Genomic DNA, 9,279 nt, shown 5'->3' with positions numbered 1-9,279 from the left:
GAATAAATAAACTTTTTTAAAAGATTACTATTTCTAAGGCCAAAGTCAACCAAGATGGAAACTAAAATGAACCAACAGTCTACTTGTTGTCAGATGTTTTCCTGTAAAATATTAACTTATTCAATCTCACAACTCATCTATACAAGACAGATACTATCAACCCATTTTTTTCTCACAGATGAGAAAATTGGAGCTCAAAAAGGTATGCTGTTTGGCCAAGGTCATATATCTCCTAAATGGTAAAGATGAGATTCAGGGACTAGGAGAGAGAAAACACAACGGAAGGTTGGGGACTCTGGGCAGGAATGACTGTCATAAGTTTAGGGTGGCAACAAGAAGAGCATCTTAAGAGTCAGAAATGAAGGCTTTCTGAGCCCTAGGTTCTCCATGTACTTCTTTCCCAGAGGTTTCACCTGCTGGAAGTATCTCATAGGCCGGACTCAAGTGCCTGGAGAGGAGACACATCGGCCAAGATGGGAGATGAGCAACAAACAACTATCTGGCAACTATCTCCCTTTTACCAAGGAGAAAACTAAGTCCCAAAGAAAAAAGTTCTCAAAACCAGAGCTGGGAGAAGTTGCTTTTCCTTTGAATAGCAGGAGGAAGATACAATGTCTGAAAACACACAAGTCTGGGAGAATCATGGTAGCCAGCAAGAAGCTTGTCTAAAGAATTAGGTTAATGTTGGTGAGAGCCAGAGACAGTGGAAGGAAGTAAAATGGTCAGAGTCAAAAGAACAGAGAAGACAGAGGGAGTGTAGAAAATCCTTCACTTCTTTGCTAGGACATCTTCAACAAGATACTTCTCTGAGCTTCATCTGTAAAATGGGTCAATAAAAATCTACCTTATAATGACTCTGGAAGAGTTAAATACTTATAATAATAATATATATAAAGAGGCTGAATGGCCATTTTTGTCTTGTTTTGGTTTGGTTATTATTGTTTTGTTTTTTTTAATGTGCTAACAGGTGTGTGCACTTGCAAGATAGAGATGGAGGAGTGAGTGAGAAAGGATCGCTTGGGGAGGATGGCCACACTGCAATCCCATTTCCTCCATTCTCCTCTCAGGATTTTAGGCACACGTGCACATAAGCCCAGTGTGTTTTTCAAACTGCAAATTCCAGGACTTGAATTGCACAGTCAGCATCATGCAGCCACATTAACTACCATGACACTGGCTGGCCCTGAATGGCCATTTTTATTCTTAAGCATTTGAAAGAAGTTGTGATGTTGAAGTAGATGTCCTCTGGTGAGGGTACCATAATAGGCAATAAATTAGCCCTACAGTAATCCCCATCTTTGCGTTTAAGGTTTTTAGGTTTTGGGGTTCTTTTTTTATTTCTTCCATGAGTGTGAGACAAAGAAATAGAAAACTAACATCCTCACCAGGGTCTTCATGCCACCACCCACTTCTAACTAGCTTTAGCTAGCCCCAGATCATGGGCATGTGCATGGCTAGTATACTCAGGAAGGTCTCCAAACATGAACCTAGCACCTTCCCACGTGGGTCAGCCTGACAGAGCATTGCATTCTACCACTCCACTACCATCTACCTCATCCTTCTTTGCATTTAATAAAATATTTCTATTGAAAACCTACTTTCTCCAGTCCTCATGAATTCAACCTATATAATCAGCACTTTCTTTCTTTTTTTTTTTTTTTTAGAGAGAGAGAGATTTTTGCTATAGGGTACATGAGCTTGCCAGAGAGAGACAGAAAGCAAGAAATCACCCTCTTCTCCGGGGCTATGGCGTGCCACAATCCCATTTCCTCCATTCTCCTCTCAGGATTTTGGGACCACACACACATGTGCTAGTGTGATTTGTTTGGTTTTTTTGGTTTTTTTCCTTAAGAATTATTTTATTTCAATTTATTTATTTATTTTAATTTGACCAGAGAGGTACAGAGTGAGAGAGAGGGAAAGTGAGAAAGCAAGCCATTAGGTCTGGGACTCGAACGGCAGTCAGCCATGTGGGAGTCCAGCAATGTAACTATTATGACATCTCCTGGTCTCAGATTTTTTATTTTTTTAATATATTTATTTAATTCTATTTATTATTATTATTATTATTATTTAATTTGGCAAGAAAAGGAGAGAGAGTGAGAGAGCAAGCCTCCAGGTCTGAGACTTGAACCATAGCCATGTGGGAGTCCAGCACCTTAACCACCACACCACCTGCTGGCCCCTAGAATTTTTATTTTTAATAAACACATAAAAAGTTTTTTGAGGGACCTTTCCCTTCTCCACGATTTATATAATGTTTCTTCCAACAAACAATGAGCCATTCTGCTTTAAATGAATTTAGAAGATTCCTCCTAGAGGGAGAACTAATCAAAGGTAATAACACTTGGCCTGACCCTTCTTAGTATATAATGATCACATCCAGCAACAGTGTACAAAGGTTTTAACTAAATTGCCTTCAGTCTTTCTGCAAGATTTGCCCAAGAGAGCTCAAACATGTGTATTTCTACAGTAACTCCATGCACCAAAGAGAGCCATCCCCAAGGAGGAGGAATAGCAATGGTAAGCAATGTAATTTGTAAAAATTACCTGCAAAGCTAGTTAGAAAGTTTCATCATACAAGCCTGGAATAGTTCAGAGAATCTTAAAGTTAGCAAGAACCTGTCGGCCTCTGGGTCTAAGCCCTAACTCTAACTCTACTGTTCAGTTTTCTTCCAGGGCTACTGTAGGACTTCTATATACAGGCTTCGGTTTGGGAAAGTTATTTCTTTTTTCTTTTTCGTTTTTGTTTGTTTGTTTGTTTTTTGGAGAGTTTTTTACTATAAGGTGCATGTGCTTGCCAAAAAGACAGAGAAAGTGAGAAATCACCCCCAGGGGGGATGGCCATGCCGCAATCCCCTCTCCTCCATTCTCCTCCCGGGATCTTGGGCATACACACACACGTGCCTGGCGTGAGTTTAAGCCATTAGGTCTGGGACTCAAACCACAGTTGACTACATGGGAGTCCAGCGACATAGGCATTACACCAACTGCTGGTCCCTGGGGAAGTTATCTCTAATAATTGCTCAGAAGACTCTTGGATCTAAAAAAAATACCAGAGAATTTGCCATTTGCAGTATCAAGGATAAATTTAACCATCTCTTTTTTTTCAGATTTTTGTTATAGGATGTATGCACTCACTGGAGAGACAGAGAGACAGAAGGCAAGAAATTACCCCCTCCAGGGGGGGATGGCCACATTGTAATCCCTTTTCTTCCATTCTCCTCTTGGGATTTTGAGCGCACACACACGCACCCTCTTGGGATTTTGAGCGCACACACACGCAGCCCAGTGTATTTTTAAGCCACCAAGTCCAGGACTCAAACCACGGTCAACAATGTGGGAGTCCATCAATGTAACCATTATGCCATCTACTGGTCCTCAGGAATGAATTAGATGGCTTTATGCTAAGTGAAAAAAAAAATCATGATCTCACATGTGGAAACTTAAAAAAAGAAGAAAAAATCAAATACCTAGAATAAAAACAAAGAATAAAACAGTGATTACCAAGGTAGGGAGAAAAGGAAAGGTGAAGAACAAAGATTAGAAAGTTGTACTTGCATAAGTCATCCTAGAGATCTAATGGATAGCATGAGGACTATAGCTAACAGTATTGTACTGTATACTGGAAATTTTCCAAGACCGAATTTTAGGTACTTTCACCTCTCTTTCTCCCTCTCTCTCTCTCTCTCTCTCTCTCTCTCACACACACACACACACACACACACACACACACAAAATAAGTATCTGTGAAATAATGGATATGTTAATTTGCTTTAACAGTAATCACTATGTATACACATATTGAAGTATCATGTTGTACACATTAAAGTTATAAAATACATACATACTATATATAATAGTACCAGGAAACACTAAGTGACTCCTCAAAATCTCTTTTTATTCAGGGACCAGCAGTTAGCATAATGGCTATGTCGCTGGACTCCCACGTAGTCAACCGCGGTTCTCATCCCAGACCCGGTGGCTTAAAACTCACACCAGATGCGTGTGTGTGCGTGCCCAAGATCCCAAGAGGAGAATGGAGGAAAAGGGATTGCGGCATGGCCATCCCCACTGGGGGGTGATTTCTCGCTTTCTGTCTCTCTGTCTCTCTCTGTCTGTCTGGTGAGTGCACGCGCCCTATGGCAAAAAAAAAAAAAAAACTCCCCCCCAAAATTTTTTTTTATTCTAGTTTTATCTTTTGATGTCTGTATCACATGTAAATATGGTCTTATAATGTGCATGTAACCTTGCAATGCTTAGTCTTCTGAATAGTCCCAACACATCTTCTTCCCCATCTCCCTCTCTCCTTGAGCCCCTCCCCAGATCTGGACACAGGATAAGCCTCCAAACACAGATCTAATATGTTTGGATTGTCATGGCTGAGGACACTGGCTATGAGCTGACGTTCTAGGCAGGGCTGAAGTCTAAAACCAGCTAGACCTCAATTTAGCCTTGTCCCTGCCCTTTGTCATCTGTCAGCATCACTTTGTCACAAGGCATTGCAAGCAGATATTCTTTAGTTTATTTTAGATTTAAAACGGAAGAACACCTGGCTGCCAAGAGCTGGCAAAGGAACGAGAACCCCTGGCAGTTATTCACCAGCCTAGAGCAAAGTCCAGGACCTGAAGGGGCTGCAGAATTAAATTTTGGCCTCCAGCTTTACAATGCACTGTGACCTGCACAGAGCTTCTGTTGTAGCAGTAGGCAGACCTTATATACTGCTTTTAAAACAGGAACCAGGCCTCGTGCTCCAACCCATCCAATAGGTTAGCCAGTAAAATATCACTAAAGATGTTCAAAAAAATTTAAGATTCCCAGTCAGCACAAGCTATTAAAATGAAACAAAGTCATAGCTTACTCTTCAGTTAAGTCTCATCGTTCATCATCTCAGGATTTCCCATGATATTCAGATAAGGCTTATGTAATGTTTGCTTCAGGTGACTTAGTCATCATTAAAGTGAGGAAGGGGAAAGCTTACTAGGTTATCTCTGCCTAAATGTCCCAACGCAGCCACTAGGGGCATTTAGGCTCACTAGGCTCACCTCTAACAACTAGATCAATGTCTTTTCTTTTTTTCAGGATGAGTGTTCTCCAAACAGGATATGGGAGAGAGGCTGGCAAGAAGGTGGCACTATTGAGGTTATCAAAACTCTGCAGTCAAAACCAGCTTTCCTTGTTTCAGTGCAAAAGAGAAGCAGTTTTCTTTTTTGTCTGAGCACAAGCTTAGGATAAATTGAGTGAGATCTAAAGGTGGCGAGGACCTGGAGTCTGGACCTCTCCCAGTCAGAATAAGCAGTGGCTAAATCGTTAACTAGCAGGTCTCTTCTGTCCCCCCCCCCCCAATGCCCTGGGCTGCCAAAGACCCCAGTGAAACCCACACTCCTTTCCGTCAAGTTAGCTGCTCTGTGTTCTATTCCCTCAGGGCAAAGCACTGTATTTTCCAAGGTAACACCTAGCTAATCTAATATAATCTAATCTGAAAGAATTAGTGAGAATTGGGGCTAATGGGTAGAGTGGTGGTTAGGGTGCTGGATACTCACATGGCTGACTATGGTTTGAGTCCTGGACCTGGTGGCTTACTTTCTCACTTTCCCTTTCTCTCTCTGGTCAAGTTTAAAAATAAATAATAATAACAAATAAAATCAAATAAAGAAATCATTATTTAAAAATAAGAGTTAATGAGTATTATCAGATTAATGTACTGTTACTCTTGAAAATGCAATTTGCATTCAAGAGACACTGGGCCTTAAATCGAAGGAACGGGAATTTCCATTACCTTGGCAGGCTAGTAAGGGAGGCAATTTTGCAAAAGATGGGAACACTGAAACCAAATTTTAAAATTTAAAACAGCCTTGCCTTCTCCTACAGCTGGGAAAGTTTTAAGTTTCATTTTTTAAAAGCTACCAACCTATGCCTCTAAGTAATCTTTTTTTCCCCATTTATTTTTTGGAAAAGTTTTTGCTATAGGGCGCGTGCACTCGCCAGACAGACAGAGAGAGATAGAGAGACAGAAAGCGAGAAATCACCCCCCAGGGGGGATGGTCATGCCGCAATCCCTTTTCCTCCATTCTCCTCTCAGGATCTTGGGCACGCACGTACACGCGCCCAGCATGAGTTTTAAGCCACCGGGTCCGGGACGCGAACCATGGTCGACTACGTGGGAATCCAGCAACATAGCCATTACGCTAACTGCTGGTTCCTTTTTTTCCCCTCTTTTGACAATCAAATCAAGGATATTACAGTGTATATCTTTTTTTTTGAGAGAGAGAGAGAGAAATTTTTGCTATAGAATGCATGTGCTCGCCAGAGAATAAGCCCCCAGGGAAGGGGCAATCCTTTTTCCTCCATTCTCCTCTTGGGATTTTGGACATGCACACACCCACAGCCAGTGTGAATTTCAAGCAGCTGGGTCCAAGACTCAAATCACAGCAACATGGGAGTCAGGCGCCTTAACAACTGTACTACCTGATGACCCTCATGTACATCATTTTCAATAGAGAATTTTACACTCTTGGGTCTGTTGAGTGTTTCTTCCTTTTGCCTCTCTCACCCACTCTCTCCTATCCCTTACCCTCCCTTACAGATTCTGATATCTACACGTATCCTTCTTTATTTTGGAGAGGTTTTTGCTACAGGGTGCATGCACTCACCAGAAAGACAGAGAGAGACAGAGAGACAGAAAGCAAGAAATCACCCCCCCCAGGGGGGATGGCCACGCCACAATCCCTTCTCCTCGATTCTCCTCTCAGGATCTTGGGCACACATGCACATGTGCCTGGTGTGAGTTTAAGCCACTGGGTCCAGGACTCAAACCACACTCGACTACATGGGAGTCCAGCGACACAGCCATTATGCCAATTGTTGGTCCCTCTACTCTTATCCTTCTTAATATTATATTTTTCAGTCTTTCAATTTCTGCCATAGAATATAGACATTCAGTATATATTAAACAGAGATTATACAGTGTTTGTCTTTTAAAACCTGGCTTACTTCACTTAGCAGTAGTTCTTCCATATTCCACCACATTGAGAAAAATGACTGTTTCATTGGTCTTTATGGGTGAATAATACTCTATAGTGTATGTGTGCCACAATTTCTCAACCCAGTTATCAGTTCTTGGGCACTTAGGTTGATTCCATGTCTTCACAATTACGAATAATGCTACAATAAACATGAACATGCAAGTGTCCTTCCAACTGAGTGTTTTCCAATCCTTTGGGTAAATATGAAGAAGTGAGATTACTGGGTCATATGGTAATTCTAGTTGTAGATATCAGAAGAAACTCCATATTGTTTTCCATAGTAGTTGTCCTAATTTACATTCCCACCAATAGTGTAGGAAGGTTCTCTTTTTGCCACACCAGCACTCATTGCTTTTTTTTTTTTTTTTTTTTTTTTTTTTTATCATAGCCACTGTGACTGGGATTAATTGGTACCTTATTGAGGTTGTGATCTGATTTCCCTTGTAAGAGAAATTGAACATTTATTCATACAGGTTTTAGCCATTAGCCTTAGAAAGTTGTCTGATCATCTCATTTGCCCATTTTTTAAATGGATTATTTGGGGGGTTTTTTGTGGTTGAGCAGCTTAAGTTCCCTATATATTTTGGTTATCAGTCCCTTATCTGGAGCATTGTTTGCAAATATTTTCTCCCATCTGTGGGTTGTCTCCTTACTCTATTTATTATTTCCTTTGTGTTGTGGAAGACTTTTAGCTTGATGTAATACTACTTCTCTATTTGGGGATTATTGACTGTACATTAGAGATCATATTAAAGAAATTATTGCCTAGTTCAATGTCTTCAAGAGTATCCCCTATGTTTTCCACCAGTAGTTTTATTGTTTGAGACTTTACATTTAAATCTTTGATCCATTTTGAGTTGATTTTTATTCAAGGTGAGAAACAGGAATCCAGTTTCATTTTTCTACAGATGAATATCCAGTTCTTACAACACCATTTACTGAAGAGACTTTCCTTTCTCCACTGCATTGTCTTGTGCCCTTTGTCAAAGATCAGTTGGCAGTGTATTTGGGGATTTATTTCTGGATTCTCTAAGTAATCTCTTTTCTAACATTTCCTCTACCTCCTCAGTACTTACATGTTCAGAATCTTTGGGCTTTCTTAGAGCTCAAGAAATAATGATTGTTAATGGTAGAGATGTATTTCATTAGTGAAGATTTATTTTAAGTTTAAAAAATAATGCTACTCCCTAATTATTTAAAGTAACCATGCATGACAGTGTACCTGGAGGTTCTGTGGATCTGTCTCTTGATTTGACAGTATCTGGATGGAACAGACCCAGGGACTCTCTAGCCTCCAATCACCCTTCAATCTCCCCTCTAGTTTCAGTCTCTGGGATCATCTTCTTGACCATCTACTGCTTCTCGGACCAATCAACATCATTTTTTTGTGTGTTTAGCTCCTAACTGCAGACCAACCAGGAGCTTCTAGACTTGTCAAAATTATTCCACTGAGGTGGAGGCTGCTATGAACTGCATGGTCAATTTGCATCTGTGGGCCTCTTACATCTACTTCTCACTGGACTTCTATTTCCACCATGACAATTTGGTTCTGGAGCACATAGTCTGTTTCTTCTTTGAGTTCACCCAGGAGAAGTACAAGGGCATGGAGCCTTTCTTGAAGATGCAAAACCACGATGGTGGTTGAGCCTTTTTCTGAGACATGCAAAAGCCATTTCAGGATGAGACAGAAGAAACCTTAGATACCAATGAAGCTTCCCCAGCCCTGGAGAAGAGTTTCAACCAGGCTCTTTTGGATCTCCATGCCCTAGGTTCTGCCCACACAGATCCCCATTTCTGTGACTTCCTGGAAACCCACTTCCTAAATGAGCAGTTAAAACTCATCAAGAAATTGGGCAACCACCTGACTAACCTCCATAGACTAGTGGGCCCCCAAGATGGGCTGGGAGGCCCCTCTTTGAAATGCTCACCCTGAAGCATGGCTAAGTACCTCCAGAGCCCAGTGGCCTTGAGGGTCTTCTCTGTGGCATCTTCCAGTATCAGAGCTTCTGTCTGAGCCCCTCCCTGACAGCTGTTTAACCACCCTGGAGATCTCTCCTACGTCTTGGACCAAATAGAAATAAAGCTTTTTACAGCAACAAATAAGTAAACCATGCCTCATAGTTTATTCTTTTTATTTTGGTCTATTTTGGTAAACATAGCTATTTCAAAGATATATAAGAATCCTGAAGGGGGGAGGGATACTACCATTTATTATATATATGCTATATGTCCATATATAGGGTTGTCAAAAAAG

The 9,279-nt window shown here is 40.9% G+C and overlaps 1 pseudogene; it reads left to right on the top strand.

Annotated features, from left to right (window-relative positions):
* The window catches only part of LOC106734003 (ferritin light chain pseudogene), a 22,410-nt pseudogene extending 13,441 nt beyond the window's left edge, over positions 1 to 8,969 (top strand).
* Positions 8,970 to 9,279: the final 310 nt, after the last annotated feature.

Source organism: Tupaia chinensis, unplaced genomic scaffold (genome assembly GCF_000334495.1).
Source record: "Tupaia chinensis unplaced genomic scaffold, TupChi_1.0 Scaffold147123_1, whole genome shotgun sequence".
Taxonomy (NCBI): Eukaryota; Metazoa; Chordata; class Mammalia; order Scandentia; family Tupaiidae; genus Tupaia; species Tupaia belangeri.
The sequence above is the reverse complement of the archived record's forward strand: the minus strand, read 5'-3'. Positions and strand labels throughout refer to the sequence as shown.